The 17,968-nt window shown below is 46.4% G+C and overlaps 2 long non-coding RNA genes across 3 annotated transcripts in view; both read left to right on the top strand.

Moving 5' to 3' along the window:
* The window catches only part of LOC120760102 (uncharacterized), a 42,978-nt gene extending 41,741 nt beyond the window's left edge, over positions 1 to 1,237 (top strand). For both annotated transcript variants that reach the window (XR_005703284.2, XR_005703283.2), the window contains one exon: positions 371 to 1,237. This is a non-coding gene — a long non-coding RNA (uncharacterized LOC120760102). The remainder of the gene's footprint in view (positions 1 to 370) is intronic.
* A 12,853-nt stretch (positions 1,238 to 14,090) lies between these two features.
* LOC120759934 (uncharacterized) lies at positions 14,091 to 14,974 on the top strand. Its single transcript, XR_005703263.2, has 3 exons — positions 14,091 to 14,147; positions 14,418 to 14,549; positions 14,883 to 14,974. It is a non-coding gene; the product is annotated as an uncharacterized LOC120759934 (long non-coding RNA).
* Positions 14,975 to 17,968: the final 2,994 nt, after the last annotated feature.

Here is a 17,968-nt window from a genome sequence, read left to right as displayed (position 1 = left end):
CCAAGCTAAAGTTGCTTTACACTGGTGCAACAGTGTGAAAATGGACCCCAGCCACACAAAAACAGTGAGGGATGAAACCTCTGCAGCTCTGGGAGAGCTGGGGCTGAAGCTGTGACAACCATTTTGTAGATCAATGGAGACTAATCACACAAAATGCAAAAAATGGATTCCATCCCAGGTGGATTCTGCTAGAAGAAAATAAATTTCATTGTGAGTCCTTTCCTGTTCCGGAATCTTAAAATTTTGGATGGCTTTGGTACCTTGGCATAGAAATGTTCACAAATTTGTACATAAAAATTGATCAGTAGATAAAATTTCAAGAAGGAACATTCTTAACTTTGATTAAAAATCTCTATTTTGGGCTTGGCAGCTAGAGCACACTCCCTGTGGACGTGAAGGAGGAACAGAGGATGGGGAAGGCGGGTGTGCCCCTCCGGAGAGGTGGAGCCTGGGAGGAGTCAAGGATGCAGTTCAAGAACTGGGTGCTAAGTCGCAAGATTTGTTCAGGAAGATTTTATGAGTAATCAGGAGCACTTATCATTGAAATCACCGGGGTGAAGGCTGGGTCCACATCAAAGTATGAGAAATGATCCCACAGCTTCCAGCCTGGGAGGGAGGATCACATCTGCTCCTTTGCAGTTGTTTCTGTAAAACGATGTGCAGAAAGGCTCAGACTGGTTTCATTTCAGTAGAGCAATGCTGGGGTGGAAGCTGGAGCAGCAGCAGGGCAAGGGAGTGGATCAAACCCTCAGGAACCACCTCTTGTGTCAGGCCAAAGCACTGAGACCCAGCCATGTTACGGAGAAGTTTTCCTCCTTTCATCTATCTATCAGAATAGAATACAAAGACAATTTAACCAGGTGTTAAAAGAGACTGCTTGTTAATACTTTCGTTAAAGTCAAAGTGCCAAGGCTCTTCTCAAAAACTGACTCAGATGGAACTTCTTGGGATGCCCTGTCCCTGGAAGTGTTCAAGGCAGGTTGGACAGGGCTTTGAGCCCCTTGGTCTAGTGGAGGATGTCCCTGTCCCTGCCAGGGGCATTGGAACCAGGTGATCTTTAAGGTTTTTCTGATCCAAACTATTCTGTGATTTCACTGTATGACCTTTTTTTTCCTCAGGGAGCAGCCCCCAAAACTTCTCTTAAGTTAAGGGTGATGAATCTCCAATCATCACAGGAGTTCACTGTTGGAGCACAGTTTGGAGCTAGTTATAAAATGTAAACAGCTTTTTCACCATGAAATATTTCATATTTTAAAAATTAAGAGAGTGTTATTTACTCTCTTCCCCTGCCCACCCCCCCATGAGTGGTGTTGCTTATGTGCCGTTGGCAGATGGGATGTGTATCATTTTAATTAGATTTTATTGGACTGTTATACAGCCCATAATTGTGATCATTACTCATTTTCACTGTGGTTCAGACAGATCCTCTATTTAGACATGATGATATTTTGATGAGACAAGTCCCATGTAACTTGTTATGTTAGGGGCCAGTAGCCAAAGCAGTGGAATGAGGTGTTTCACGCAGAACTTGGAGTAGATTAATAAAGGATCTGATGGTCGATTTGTGTTCCTAATTGTGCCCAGATTGTGGATGCATGGACAGAAGTTCTCCTTGGGCTGCAGGGGGCCAAGAGCCCTCACAGCTGAAGCCCAGGGAGCAAATATGGCAGAGAGGGAGCAATCCCCCTTTTCACCTTCAAGGAGAGGGGCAAGCCCATTGTGGGCATCAGCAAATGACCTTTTGCCAAACCAAAGCCCATGTTCTCACGTTCACACCAGTGCTGTGTCTAGTGCTGTGGGTTTTTCTCCTTTTCTGTTGTGTTTTTGTGCTTTTGTACCTCCCTGCAACGGGATGGGGAGAGAAGGCTCCTCTGAACTGAGGATTAATCTGTTGCAATTCGCTACAACCAGGAGCATCTTTGTCCTGCTGGTGGGCCTCTGCTGCTTTTGAGGCTGTGCTCAGGCACTGAGATATTTCCTTTATTTTCCTACAACATCTCTTTGGGGTCCTGCCTTGTGCCAGTAATGATGGTATTCTGGCAAAACCTTTTGTGGGAGCTGTGTTCCACTGTCAGGCAGAGCCATCTTCCCACCTCAACCCAACACTCTCCTTATCTCTGAGTGACCAGCCTCAGCTTATTCCTCTTGGCTTTTCAGAACCACAACTGGACATAAAACCTGTGGAGAACAGATCCATCTCTTTGTTTGTGTCCTAAGGACAACGGGAATGTTCTGCACTGCTGCCAGCATTCATGGTTCAAAGAAACTGAGAAATATTTGGAAGAAAGATTTAGATTTTGAGGCTTTCCCCCTGTTTCTGAGTAAAGCTGCCCTTGGATAACCCTGTAACAAGAATTTCCTTCAAGAAAGTCACTGCTGACCCACCTGCTCCATACTCACACAAGACAAAGTTGTTGGAGAAGTGAAAGTGCTGGTGTTCACGGGCTTTGGGGTGCAAATATTCCCAGCTGCTGGTGCACAAATGTTATCTGAACGCTGCCTGTCTCTATCCCAGGAGCAGATAAGGAGAGGGGATGATCCAAATGGTTCCAGCCTCCTGTAAGGGAGTGAGGAATTCTCCTGTGGCATTTCCATGCTGCTGTGCGATGCACAGGATTTGAATCGGTTTCCTGGTGTTTTTCTGAACACACCTTTGAAAGGATTTTGTTAAGGTACTGCCTAAAATTACAGCGGAATTTAGCAAACATCTCAAGTCATGTTTCAGTAATACTAAATTCTGATTCCCTTTGCATATGCAAATGAGGCCAGCTAGCCCTCCAGTCGTGTGTCAGCTGTCTTCAGCGCTGCCTGCAGATCTGCTTGCTCTGTGCGAGCTGGAAAGGAGATGAGCTGCAAGGGAGAGAGGAACAGCACCTAAATCCACTAGGAAATCTGTGCCATCTTCATCCTTTATTCCAAACAAACAAAAAAACCCAAATATTTTACCACGTCTGTGCAGAGACACCAGCAGTATTTCTCTCGTGCTCATTCTAGCAGATCCATCAAGGTGTGGATGTGACTCCTGTGGGGCTCTTGCAGTTTCCTCCTGTGTCAGTTTGTGGTCAGGTTTAGTGCTGGGTAACTCCTTGCTTCATTTTCTCCCTCAATTTCCTTATACCTGGGATTCCTGTCCGCCTCTTGCCAAAAAATAAATGTGATGACAGATTCCTCCTCTACTTTTACCTTAGTGGTCTTTACTTCGTTTAAATTATGGAAGTAACTCAGCAGGATATTGCAGCAAATGGAGAGACAAAACAAACTTACAGGTCTCTTCTTTGGCCATTATGCTCTGGCTTATGTACAGTGATACTTTCACAGCTGAAAAATAGAAATTAGTCCAAGTCAAATAATCCTTATAATATAATCAGTTGCAAACTCATCTTCTTTTTTATTTTTTTTTTTAAGTAAAAAAATATCCTAATTTATTAAAAAGCACTCACTTTTTGGTAGGTGATTTATGTCTGTTATTTTTTTGGGAATTGGATCAGCTCACCTCTGAAAATTATCTTCCTCTTTTGGTTAATGTTAACACACTCCAAATCCATGTTTCTCCATGGGATGAGAGAACCTTTCCTAACAAGAGAATAATAATCACTGAGTTCTGGGATGACTTTTTGCAGAAAGAATGTGTACTAAAATGGATGAAACATCAAGCTTTATTTTCTCATGCTGTCTTTTCAAGTGAATAATTGCAAGCCATGATTAATGTCACCCCAGAAAGCTGGCGCGTTTCTTTTAGAAAATACTAATGAGTCCAGTATTATTGTTATTCAACCAATTTTAATACCTTAATATAACACTCATCTTCCCCTGTTGCAATATTTGCTGGCTTTTTTTCATTGTCTTTACAATCTAAATTTGAAGGCCACTGAACACTGCCTCTCCAAGGTTTTCAGATTCCCCTGTGAGCTGATGCCATTACAGAAATCACACTTGAAACTTTCCTTGTGCCATTCAAACTTGTCTGCTCCTCACTGAGCCCTGCTGCGGGATGTGCAAAACTTACACCAGGGGAATTGCAAGTGTCTTTTTAATTTGGCTCCTGATTGTGTTCTTGACTAAATGGTTCAGATAAAGAAGATACCTGCACCAATCTGGAACCACTGGATGGAAAATTCATGGAATTTTTTCACTGCAAGCAAACCAGGAAGCCTTTCCAAGCTGCTGAGAAATGTGGATTGATTTTATCTAGTTCAAGGTAAGCCCTGGCCTAGAATTCAAGTGATTTAAGGTTAAAATTCGTGTGTTCCCACATGCTCTACAGCTTGCTGAGTTTCACCCACAACAAGCACAAGGCCAACACCTCTGAATTTATGACTGTTTTAAGGAGGGTTTTAAGTTAAAATGTGACCTTCTGCTTCAGAGCAGCAGAGTTTGGTTCTGTGAAAGCTGTTTTGTCAGGGGTTAATCCTGCCATGTCCCAGTGAGGGGGTTAGGAGGGAAATACTGAGATTAACTATTGCATTACACTGCACAAAGAATTAGGAAATCTCTTGATGTTGAGTGGGTGATGAAGAGCTGGATAAAACTGCATGTTGTTAAATGCAAAGGAAATGGAGAAAATCAGTCCTAACTTTTAAATTTTTTTTTTCATTTTCAATAATGGTCTTTAAGCAAGACATTTAAACTCAGGGAAAGAGATCTGGGAGTCATTTCTATGGAAATGTCTCTGCTGTCCACTCACTGTGGGTTCTTTGATGTGCCCGAATTCTGAGTGGTCTGTGAGGGTTTTGTCCTCATCTCAAGTGTGTGGTTGGAACAGAAAAGCTGCAGTGGAGGTGATAAAATGTAGAATATAATTAGTAACTCTTTACAGAGACATTAACTTTGGATCTTTCGGCTGGGAAAAGGAAACCTGCCTGTTACAGAGGTGCATAAAACCTGAGCTGCCAGGAGATACTAAATAGGGAGCAGCTCATCACTGCTTCTAACAAGATAAAGTAAGAACTGTCAAAACAATTCATCAGGTCACAGAATTAATACAAGCAAACTAATTTTGAAATGATATGTAGCTATAATATGAAGCCACTTGCTGTGGGATAATGGGATGTGTGAAGTTTATCTGGGTTCAAACAGCCAGATCCATGGAAAAATTACAATCACTGGACACCGAATATACTTTTACATATTTTGCATTGCCAAACATCCTTGATTTGTTCCTGCATTCTGTTTTTCCCAGGCAGGCTGCTCTTGGGGGAGGGTTATGGGAGCAGCTAAACTTTTCACCTGCCCCTGTTCTGTCATTATGTTGTAATGATTTCAGGAGGGATCTGAGAAGGATCCCAAAGGCCTGACATCTCCATTAATTCCCCTTCAGGGCACCAAGAAGGGGTCAAAGAAGCAGTTAACTCGGAGGCTGACACTTTCAGGCCTGTGCTGGCTGTCACCTGGATGAATTTGTCTCAGCAAAGCCCCGCTCAATTCCCCAGGAAATACTTGCCTGCAAGTTGCTGCAAAATCCGAGTTTCTTTGTTGCCCTGGGCAGGAATGGAGGAATGGAGCAGCAGGACGGCAGGAAAGGGGGGAAAGGATGAGAGGAAAATCAGCAAAAAGAGAAGTGCAGCTTTACCTAATGAGGGCAAATCAGACAAGGAAATGTCTGGCGATATTCGCAATAATTCAGACATTGTCCCAGACCTTAATTACTGGCACAGGCAAGTGTGGACCTGGTGGGAGGGAGGTGGATGGTGTCTGTGCGCTCCATCTGCTGCCTGCAGAGACGGGAATGTTCCAGGCCAGGTGTTGCTGAGCATTGCTCTTGTCTAGCAGCAAGATAAGTTTAATTAAAGGGCTAATTATTCCCGCTCTGGAAGGACCTATCCTCGTGGTTACAATCACACTCTAAGTCTTTCCTCTGGTGCTCTTGTATCAGACATTTATCTTCCATTGTCACGTTAGTGACTTGCTTTGCTTAAGTGAGTCTGAGGCTTTGGTGCCTGTGAAAATTGGGAACAAAGGGAATTGGCTGGGCTTGGGTCTAGGTGATGCTTCATTGTAATGGAGTTTGTCAGCACAAAACGACACTTCATGCTGGTTTTCTCTCCAGTGAAAAAGGTATTTTACAGTTGTGGTAACTAAGGGCTGGGATCACAGGGGAATTGGACCCAGATGTTTGTGTTCTGGTGCAACTATTAAAAGCATCAGGCAAAACTTCTTTCACTTAAAGCTGGAGAACCCACTCCTGATTTCCACAAACCAAAACTGGTTTTATTTCAGCATAAGAGACCATGGGATTTTGTATTTTGATGGTTTATCCCTTTTTGCCATCAGTTTGGAAGCCGTGGTGTAACTCACGCTTGCTTTCCCTGGCTCTGTGGGCTATGGAGAGCTCTGGCTCCTCTCACCACTCAAGGCAGAGGATTTTCTAGCTCTAAGTATCAGCAACGTGTTCTTCAGGATGTGATCGTACCTTTCTTTTGACACTTTCTGATCCTACTGGAAGTCATATTATCTAGGTAGAACCTCAGATTCGAACCAAGGCTTCTTTTCCACAGACTCCTGAAATTTACTGTCCAAAGGCTGATGCCCTGTTCTCCCAGGGTCCGCAGAGTGAGGGAGATGGATCACCCCATTACCAGGTAGGAGAGAGCTATTTGTTGGGAAAAAAGAGTACTTCCAAGAAAACCATCTTTAAAAACAAGCAGAAAAAACATCTTTAAAAACAAGCAGATAATTTGTATTTCCATTTGGCTGTTTTCCATAATGCAGTGAGGACCTCGGGGTCTTCCTAAGCCCTGATTGCCTGGGAATGGGAGAGGGAATGCTCTTCTGCCTGGTTTTGTGGCTATGAGGTCTTAAACACAAACGACCATATCCTCCAGGCTAGAACTTTTATTTTATGTCATTTTGAACTTTTTGAAGCTTTGGGCCAGGTCAAATTGATACGTGAGGTTTTCTCCCCCTCCTCTTGTGGCCAAACTTCAAAAGATCTATTACTCATACTGCTTTAGCATTCCAGGCTTGCATTAATTACCCACTAACAGCTCCATTTCTTTGCAAAAAGCACTTTATATTTTACTCCTGGAGCCAGGAGAACTGTCACTATGGGTGGACGAGGATGTGCACACAGCGTTTGCGACTTTAATACAATCTCTGGGCTTTCCATGAGTCTGTAATTCTGTCACGCTGGGCTCCAGCCCTGCTGCTGCTGAGCTGCCCGGGGCGCTGTGCAGCAAACACGTTCTTGCACGGGCTAAAACAAAGCAGAGAAAAACCATCTAATGAGTTCCAGCCCTGGAAGAGTCCGGGGAAGGAGGAGTGCCACTCCTTTACTAGGAGGGTTTAAGAAGACTTTTCTGAAACCACACAGCTTAAGCGAGAGCAGCCACCGGGCAGAAGCCAAATGTGTCTGCTGGTGGAGCAGGCGCACGTGGAGAATGTGCTGAGGCTCTGGAGTGTCTTGTAGGACGTGTTTGTGGAAAGGCCGTGAAACCTGAGAGACAGCAGTACAGAACACGCCGTGAGGAGAATTTCGGGCAAACACAGAGTGGGATTTTTGTGTGAGCACTTCTGGAGAACTATCCTTTCTCACAATTTATGCCACGGAGGAAAAATGGGGTGTTTTATGGCCTTTTGTAAACAGGATCTGCTCATTGGCTCTACCTTCGATTATTTTTCATTTACATTGAAAAAAACCCCTCATATATGTATCTTTATTTTTTGGCTGTTGAGGTCAAAAAGGGATAATCTACATTTTCCTGAAGCCTGTGCAAGTTATATAGGATTTATTATACTTTGGTAGGGAATGATTAGGCTCTGAGAACTCCTACCAAGATTTTCAACATAAACATGTCTAACTTGCTACCCACAAGTATGATTGAAGGACAGGGAGCGGGAACACCCCCAAAAACCACAATTTAAAATTTTCATGCCTCAGGGGGACCTGAAAATGTAAAACAGTGGCAATGGGACTCAGACTTGGCAATGTTTATCTAAGAGGATGTTCATTTGTTTTAACTCAGGTTTTAAAAATGCAATGTTTCAGCAGAAGGGTGGATTACAGTAGTGGTGTGAAAACCAAAGAAAAGGTACAGGGTGTTCTTGTCAGGATAACCTGCGGAAGGAAAGGGGCAGAAAGTGGTGGAAAACCAACAATTTATGGACTTCAGAGAGAAGCTGGGTGTATTTGTGTCTATGGGGTCAGGTGGAATTCGCTCAAAGGTGATGACAAAGTCAGCAGATGAGATTGTGGGGCTGTTTGGTGTGTGTGAGCCATCGTGGTGAGCTGGGGCAGGTCCCTGCTGGCTCTGAAAAGGCTGATGCTGCTCCAGTCTCTGGAAAGGCAGGAGCAGCCAGCTCAGGCAGTGCATCTCCAGCTCATGGAGCTTCTCTTCCTGCAACCCATCCTGAGAGAGGGACTCAAACCGATGAGATGCAGGTCAGAAATCAGCATGGGCTCGTGCGGGGCAAATCGCATTTGAGCAACACAACTGCCTTTGACTAAGAAATGACTGCCAGTGTGGGTACAGCACAGGAGAGGGGCTCTGTGGGACCACAGCCACAGCTGAGCTGGGCCAGCACAGCCAATAGTCCCTCCCTGAGCAGGAGGTAGGATCTCAGGACTCCCAGAGGCCCTTTGTTGCTGTGATTTGTGGGCTGCAGTAAATCAGATGCCGGACTGAAGCAAATGAGGAGCTGTCAAAACATGTTTATACACCTTTTTGTAAGGAGAGAGGCTGCTCCCTAACACAGAGGGCATAAATCAAGCCTTCTCTAATTGAATGTGGTCAGAGAGAGATCTCACAATCAAAAAAAGCACCTGGTCTGTGGCTGGTCAGCAATGCCCCAGCCTAGGGACCTGAGAAAAGTATTTAAATTTCTGATGTCTTATAACAGTAAAACTTCAAACAGTTTTCAAAACTTCAAACAGAATTCAGCTGTGGTAGTGCAGATGTCAAAAGAAGATGCCCCTGATTTGAATTCTCCTACCCTGAGCCTAGGCAGGCTCTGTTTGGAGCCTCCTTCCCTCCTGCTGGGCCAGGTCAGAGCGTGGCTCTGCGCTGCCCTGACACGCTTCTCTCACGGTGGAGGGCAGCAGAAGCCAAATGTTGCTTTTCTGGCATTGTCTAACGTGAGAGTTTGAAGCTGGGAGGTCCAGATCTTACCCTGAAGTGTTCAGACTGCAATTCAGGAAGGGTTGGTGCATCCAGCTGGCCACAGAGCAGACCAATCTGGTAATAGCCCTGGACAGCCCCTGCTTGGTTTTAAACATTTTCAGGGTATTTAAGAAAGTGGTAGAGTAGTATGAATTTAGCAGCATTCAGGAAAGCCAAGCACCTTGCACCAGCTTCAGGGACTGAGGAGCAGGACTGCAAAGAGCCCTTCTGTGTCATTCTTACAATGCTTGTCCAGGTGGGACAGCTTCTGTGACCTGTAAGGTGCTTACTTAAGTGTGCTCTGCACAGCAGATGCAACTGGAAAGCCCTTTAAGGGCAACTGAGCACACCCTGCCCTGAACAGGGTCAGATCCTGCCTGGGGGAGCCCTTTGTGCCCACTGCTCATGAGCACAGGTAAGGATCCAGGAGCTCTATGGACAATCAATTCTGAACTCACAAAGAGAGAACATTTGCTGTAGAAACCAGAGTCCAAGAGCTAAAAACAGCCCTTTGGGGAGAGTGCACACAGAAAGATTCTCTCATTTCTGGCTGTGGTTTACTCAGGCAGAGAGCTTGTTTACCTGTTCTGAATATTTGACCTTTCTACTTTCTGGATTTTTTTTTTTTTTCTTTCTTTCCCTCTTAATTATGTGGAAGGAGCACTTCCTTCCAGAGCTCTGATGGACTTCTCTATAAATAACTCCTCATGTCCCAGAACCTCGCACTGGAGCCTTCAGCAAAGTCAGCATCCCTAGGACTTTTTAAGCCCGAGATGGGAACCACGTGGAGTTTAATCATTAATCACCAGTCTTTAATTAACAGCTCTGGGCTTTGAACAAAAGGCACTTACTGCAAGGCTGCTGAGGGGCCCTGAACTCTTCAGCGTGCTTTCATTTGGGGGACCTGGTGGCCTTCCAAAGGGGGCTGGTGGAGAAACCTCCTCCTTGTGGGAAGGGTCACACAGCCTGGGAACAGCAGATGTTTGTGGCTTCATCTCCATTTGCACAATTGTCCCTCTGCATGGCTGCAGGATGGAGCTGCCTCAAGGTGGGGATGCTGCCAGCTCCTCAAGGTGGGCAAAGCAACAGAGAATCTCCAGAGCCCCCTTTTCTCCATCAGGTGAGGTGGGTTTTAATCAGAGGAAGGAAGGAAGAAAGTTGCTCCAGGCTCGGAAAATTTTATAGGGGAGTGTTCAGAACTGAGCACTCAGGAGAGAAAGAAAACATTGCTATAAAAGTTGACTCAGCCAATACTTTTCTGCATTCCTGCTGTTGTGATTGAAGATATTTGTTTTTAATATAGGTTTCTCCCATTTGTAGTCTGGCTTTCCCGTAGTAAAAACTAAAGGGCAGATCCTCAGCTGATATAAATTGGCTCCAGAGAAGTTAATGGAGCCATGCTGGTGAGTACCAGCTGAGGGATCTGGCTCCTGCTGCCGTGTTCAATACCCCCATTACATTGCCATGATTACGATACTAATTCAGTAAAATGGCTTCTCACAGTAATAAAACCAACTCAGAGGATGGAAGATGAAAGGACTTCCTCCTCAACAGACCTGGTATTTTTCAGCAAAATGTTTTTCTTTATGTTCTCTTTTGTCAGAAAGTGCTCTTGAACAGAATTTTTTACACCAAATACGCCCGCTCTGACAAAACTCTCCCTGGGAAAGGCTCCTCTTGGTGCCAGTGTCCAAGACAACAACTAGGGCAAACACGGTCAGGGCATGTTGAGGCTTGAGCAAGAGCATGAATTGGATCTTTAAAGGACAGGGGTGATACTTCAGAGCAGTCAAAGCCCTGAGGTAACCCTGACTTCTGAAAAATAGGAGTTCTGACACTGGTGGGTAGAACATTGATAATTTTGCTCATGCTCTGTCCCATCTGGTTTTTCTTGTTCTGTCTGCACTGGGAGAAAGAGCCAGAGGAGTTGTACAGAGCTGTGATCTTCCCTGGGGTCACAGGGACAGGGGGAAATGATGTGCTGGTGGTTTTCCTCCTGGGGGTCAGCCCTTCAGCAGGCAGCAGGAGTGCCGGGCTGGAGGGGTGTGATAACCTGTGCTGCCTTCTTGCCTGGAGCCGTTGAGCACCGCAGGGGATGAACAGACACAAGGACCTAAACAAAGGCAGATGGATGCATAGCTCGGTCCCTGGGATGAAATATTTTGTTTGCCACAGCGCTGCTGAGCTGCACACGGGTTTTTCTGTGCCAGACGGGATTTTTACAGGGACATTGCTAAATGGAGGCAATAAATTTAACTTTAAAGGACCATGAATTGAAGCTTTTGGCTAAAAGCTGAAATGCTGTTACTCTTTACTGGGCCCTTTTAACTTCACTTGGAACAGGATAGTATATTTTACTTCTAAGGCCCTTGGAAGTTGAAGGCTCTGCCTGTGGCAGGTCTCCTTCAGCTCCTTGGGAGCTTGGACCTTGTGGAGCAGCAGTCCAACACTGTGGTGAACCTTTCAAGGTGAATCTGAACCAGCCCAGGTGTTCTGGGTAAAGGTGAAGCACAGGAAGATCCCACCAGTGGGTTAAGGAAAGCTGTGGGTTACACTTCTGCCAGCTGTGAGGAATGCTGTGCCACTGTGAAATTAAATATCAGTACGCTTTTACGTGCCAGAAGAGCTAAAAGGACGCACACATGTGTTTCAGGGGTAGAAAAAATATTGTCCAATGTCCTGAATTAGCATATTGAGCTGCCTCTTGCTTCCAGACCTGAGCTGGTCCCCAGGCAGCAGTCATACAAATGCTGATTTGAAGCAGTAGCTTTCCTACACATTCAACACTTCGAAACAACACTGACTATTCCTGGTTTTGACCCTTCTGGTGACACGATTTTAATTTAATTTTAATCTATTTATACCCTCTGCTCTACCCTAGTTTAAAGGAAAAACACTGGCTTTATACTAAACTCTTTTCAGAGGCAGCAAAACTTTTCTTGCTAACATCTTGCTGCAACTGCTCCTGGTTTGTGTCCCCAGTGTTTGAATTACCCCTGAGACTGGGATATTCAGTGCTTGGAAGACAGGCTGCAAGTCCTTGCCAAAGGTGGAATCTGCCTGCATTTGGCATTCATGTTCTTCTCTCCCAGGTCTTTATAAAACATCAGAAATGTTTGGATCCAGCACAGGCTGACAGAGGAAGCTGGCCGCTCCCAGACAAGGCTCCTGGGCTGAGAGAGGATCACTGGTCTCACTGCAGGTGTTGTGTGGTTGGGGTCTGAGTGCCTCGGCAGGGGGAGGTTCTGGTTACCCAAAGGGACTGGGGATCTTACATTTCAGCTGGAATTAAAAAACCCCTTTGAAACGAGAAGCCAGGCTGGCAGAGGAGGGGACCAGAGAATGCACACAGCTTTTACTCTTGTGATAGATGTGCCCACTTCTTACACTGATTAAAGAAAAGGAGGATTGATCTGGAAACCTTTGCAGAAACCTTTAGATGGGCATTTGTGGCCAAGCACGTGCCTGGAGCCTGAGGAGCCTCTGTTCCCCTGTGTGCTGGTGCCCTGCTCCTGGAAAGCAGAGCAGAGCCCCGCAGCTGGAGGGTGGGTGAAGAACGTCACCGTTGGATGCAATCAGGCGAAGGAAAGCTTTGGAGCATATGGAGCCCACTGTGTGGTCCAGGTACAACAGCTTGGTGAGTGTCCTGCAGGGAGACTTTTACCAGCACTGCAGCAACAATTCATCACTGCCTGAAGGGTTGATGGGTCTGGTACTCCTCGTCTTAATTGACCTCGGCTGGAGACCTGAGTTTCAGTCCAGCTCAGCCACGGAGGGCTTGGTCTGTGCTCGAGCCTTAAAGAGCAGATTTATCAGAGAATCACATGATTAATGGAACTGAGTGGTCTCTGTCCAAGAGTGGGCAGGAATTGAATTAACAGAGCGGAGATTTTGGCAGGTGTGAAGGGCTGGCAGAGCCAGACCTGAGCACCCGTGGGCTCGGTGGGGTGCGGCCGCTGGCTGGGTGTGGGCAGCTTTGGGGCTCAGGGAGGAGGTCTGGCAGAACTGGAGGCACTAAAGTCTGGGATTGGATTTGTATAAAAAGAAGGGGGTGGGGATTATTAGCCCCTCACCCAGCAGCACCAAAATTGCAAGATGAGGCTCACAGAAGTTGCTGTTCCGGAGTAAAAGTTGATGGAGGGTGAGGAAAAAACGAGCAAATAAACAGAAATCACCAAATGCTTTCTTTCTTGCCTGCTTTTCTCACACACTTCTTTCTTTTTCCCTCCGTGTCAACACCAAACAAGACAGACTAAAATTAATGGGGAAAGCAGCAATTAGCAAATTAGGTTAGCGGCGTGTTGCAGTGTGCCATGGCTGCCAGGTGTGAGGGGCTCTGGCAGTATATTTATTAATGGCTGTCAGAAAAGTGACATTTTGATGAATGAAGCTGGGTAATCGGCACCCTCCGACAGTGAGCACTGAGAGGCCTCAACATGCTAAACTGCAAAATCAAACCTTTCTGAACCCCGGTACAAAAATACAGCAACAAAAGCTGCTGCAAAGGGAGCCCGTTTTTCCGTCAGGGATTCGAGTGCACGTTCTCCTCTAAATGCTATCTTTTTGTGCCTGTAACAACTCTGCTGGGGAAAAGTTGTCAGGTCGAAGGTTTTTCAAGGCTTTTGAAGATTTTCCTTTCAATATGGGACTTGAGAATTTCCAAGTGCAGGCAACTCGGAGCTGTAGGTCCTGCTCTGTGTTGTGGCTCTGTCCCAGCAGCACTTCTCTCGCACCTGGGCTTTGCCCTTTGGACACAGCAGCATCAATAATCTATAAACTAAGCTTGGGAACCACCTCTCTGCCCAAGATATCAGTGTCTCTTGCCTGGTGGTCAGCAATTGCTCTGCTCCTGAATAACACCACTGACCTGTGCTGTCCAGGAACCCACGCTGTGCATAGGAAAAGGTAAAATCTGTTCCACCTACAGGTGAAACATTCCTGACATCAGGTTCCACCAGCGATGTTGTGTGGCATCCTGATGTTTTCTCTCTCGGTAATTTTTGCTTTGAGGCCCTTCTGATGAGGATGCTGCTCCTGTTGGAAGCCAGTTGGGTAAGTGATCCTTTAGGGGCATCACTGCATCATCCATGACCCGGTGTGCCAGGGTGAGGAAGCACAGCGGAAGCGTTAATGCTGCCGGTTGTTGTGTAAAGTCAGAGGACACCAAACCCTTGGCAAGAGTTTAGAGGAAGTTTTCTTTTAAGTTTGGGGGGGGATTTTCCATAAAGAATTTCTTGAGAAGAATAATTTAACTGTTGGGAGAGCATCTGGATAAAAGATCACTCTGCAAAATGCTGGGGTACATGGAATTTTTTTTTCCAGGTTTGCAGACTCTGGGTTGCACACTGTGCAGCACTTCAATAGCAGAGCTGCTCCAATCCCTCAATTCCATGGAGAAATTGAACGCGTTTTTATAAAATCCTGGTTCTGGTTTTGGCCAGCTAAAACAACTGGGTAAGTTTTGATTAAAAACATGAGAATAAATGTAAATCATATCCCAGTCATTCATCTGTTCTTCTAGTTTGAAATGAAGCTGAAGGATCTTTCTGGAATTATCCATGGGGATCCGTGGCCTTGTTAAATTTGGATTGGCACTCAAAGCAAATCTGAAATTGTTCTCTTATGCTTTAATAATTGTATTTAGTTTCCTAATTTGGCTAGTAAGTTTATCTCAGAAGATAATTGAACTTTTAAAAGTATGAGCTGACCAGATGGTAGGAAATACTTCAAAATTAACATTTTTTCTGAAACTTTGCTCTGTTTTCACTCCCTCTCTCACGAAAACAGCCTGTCTGCACAGCTCCAACCTGCAGAGGTGCACGTTCTTAAATCAAACAGCTCCTGAATGAAGCCAGGTTATTCCCTCTACAGGGCAGGAGGCAGCAGAACCATGCCAAGAAAAACCAGTGGAGCCACCAATGCTGCTGGTTGCTTGTGCCAGCTTCTGCAGCAGCCTCCATGCGATGTCCCAGCTGGTGTGGGTGCTGGGTTTGGGTGTCGTGATGGGTGCCCAGCTCTGCCAGCGCTGCTGTTGCTGCTCGTGACCTCTCTGAATCCCAGCAGTGGCTCTGGCAGCAGGAATCTGCCTCTTCCCTCCCTGCCAGGGTGACGCTTCCAGGGCTCTCAGCGAGCAAGGGTGGGTTGTCCTTTCAGGTGTGGAAATAAGGTTTTGCCCTGAGTCATTCTTAAAGAAACAAGAAAAGAAAACAAACAAACACCAAACAACAACAACAACAACAACAAAAGAGAGAGAAAGGGAAAAAAGGAATAGCTTATAAATTGTTCCGGGGATAGGAGAAACTGCTCTCAAGTAGCTTTTTTCTCTTACTGCAGCTTTTATTGCTGTTACTAAAGGACGCACGAGGCTCTTGTTTGGTTGTAGCGGGAGAACTGGACAGCCAGGAGCAGAGTCGTGGTTGGTTTTTCCGGCCTCTCCCAGCAGCAGCAGCGTGCACAGCTCTGGTGTGGGCTGGGCAGCGTTATCCAGCCCTGGCTGTGCTCCCCAGAGCTCCCATCCCTCCTGGGATGCAGGTGTGGGATGGAGCTGGGCTGGAGCAGCCCCAGCCGCTGGGGATCTCGGGCTCCAGCTGGGGCACAAAGGCTGTTGTTTCAGGTGACAGTTCCAGGGAAGGCAGCACGTTTTCCAGCCTCAATGAGATTTAAGCCGACTGCTCAAGTTTTTGTGAGTGCTCCTGAGTTTTGGGTGAGTGCCGTTCTCCAGTTTCACTGGGGGTCTGTGGAGGGTTATGAGTCCATTGCAGACCAGTAAATCCAGGTTTTCCAAGTCCTTCATTGGTGTGTTACAGTCCCTCGTTAGGCTGTTTTACCCTCTCCATCACTCACACCAGCCAGAATTTTCCCAGTTTAGGGAGGACCTGCTTCTCTTCATGGTCTTCATATATGAATTTTCAGAGTGTTCAGTCAAAGTCTAAGCAGACACCAAACATTTTTCCCACTTTTTGGTGTTTATAGTTTACACCTACTTCCTACTGTCTTGCACTGGAGGCACAAGGGGCAGACCCCTGACTTTGCCCTGTGCTGTGGTGGGGAACCCCCCCAAATCCAGTAACCACTCCCACTGCTCTGATAGCAGCTCAAAGGGTAAGCAAAGGCAAATGACTGTGTTGAGCTTGTCTTGCCTTCACAAGGGAAAATATTGTCAGAAATTCCCTCTGTGTGGTGGCTGGGTGTGATGGAAGGTGCTGCTGCCACTGCCTGCTGTGGCTCCAGGGCAGAAATGGTCTGTTGCCATCAGTGCTGCTGCTGCTGCTCCTCACTGGGCTCTGGACACCCTTCCCTGTGTGAAGACAAGGATTTTTTCATGACAGCATGTTTGATATCCACCTGCCCAAGCTGTTTTCTGTTTTCTCGTTGCACTCAGCTTGGCAATGTTGTCATTTTCCAGGTACATGGGGTGTAATTAATGAGAATATAATTTCCAGCTTGTTTTCAAAGACTAGATTGAGTGTCTGAGAAATTATTTTAGTCAATGCCTTAGGATTATTAAGTTAGGAAAACTATGGGGATACATCTGGAGGGGAATGACTGTGCTAATTTTTTTAAGGACAGCGAGACTTGACCTCTCAGTAAAGATGCTGGACTTGCACCAGGCAGGGCTGGCTGGCTCTCCCCCAGATTGTGGCAGTGCTTCCCTGAGTGGTGTAAGGAAAATTGTGTCCTTGTGGTGGTCTCAGGAGGGGTGGCTGGTTGTGCTGAGGGTCAGATGCTGCCCTGAGGAGCTGAAGGGATGGAAGGATGTGCTGTGACTCGGCCCAGAGTCCTCTCGCTGCCCCTCGGGGCTGGCTGGGCTGGGCTGGCAGAGGTGCTGGCTGGGATGTCTGTACTTTATTATACCTGTTACTTCTTTCACAAGAGTAGTAAGTCTGCTTTATGGGAGACCCTGAGTGACTCCATAAGGAGCACAGAGATTGGTTTTAGCACCTTTGCTCCCCAGGACATTGCTGTCCCCAGCACCGGCTCAGGGTGCCCAGGCACAGACTCTGATGATGCACGATTGTGCTCATTAGGGGATCTCCTTGGTCACCTTCCTCCGGAGCAAATATCCCTAAAACTCTCTGCTGGGCCTCATATTACCTTATATTTTAACTTTTCTATTTGCAAAAGGGAGGTCTGAAGGACTCTTAAGCAGCAAATTTTTCCCTTTTCCTCCTTTTGGCCTCTGTAGCATTTCTCTGCCCTGATAATCCCCCCAACCCTACAGCAGCACTGCTTGGCAGAAATGCTCCCTACAGAGCTTTTATGGGTTCATCAAGGGAATGGTGGATTTTGGTCACGGTGGGGTCACAGTCCACACAATCCACACTGCTGCTTTCCTCAGTCTAGGATGAACATGGGATGCTCTGCTTCCACAGGCTGGACAGGTTTACGTTTCAAATTTGGGCAAGTTTTCTCAAGAGGGTGAATGTTTGAAAACAGTGACGTTTCTGTAGGTTTTGTGGGGTTCTTTGAGCATTGTGACAGTTTTATTCTCACTAATCTGCAGGTGCTGTGGGTGGGTGTGAGGCTGAGCTGGTGCCTGTCTCTGGTGATACACAGAGCGTCAGCTCTGCAGCTGCCGTTAGCGTTGATGGGCTAAACCCCTCACATCCAGCTGAGAATGTACGCTGCTAATTGTGCTCCAGCCACCCCTGGGAGGATGATGCATCCCAGGAGAGGCGCTTCCAGCGATACAACACCTCAGGATAAATAAATAAGGAGCTAAAGTTAGACTCGGGTTCAGGAAGTCTGGTTCGGTGCCAGCGTTATCACGCTGGGAAATGGGGTAACAGCGATGCCAGCCTTTATCCCCCTGTGCTGGCCTAGCCCAGTGCTGCACGGTGCCATCTTTGGAGCCATCCATCAGCACTCAGCCT

The sequence above is a fragment of the Hirundo rustica genome, chromosome 16 (genome assembly GCF_015227805.2).
Source record: "Hirundo rustica isolate bHirRus1 chromosome 16, bHirRus1.pri.v3, whole genome shotgun sequence".
Classification (NCBI taxonomy): Eukaryota; Metazoa; Chordata; class Aves; order Passeriformes; family Hirundinidae; genus Hirundo; species Hirundo rustica.
This window is presented reverse-complemented; position numbering and strand designations above follow the sequence as displayed.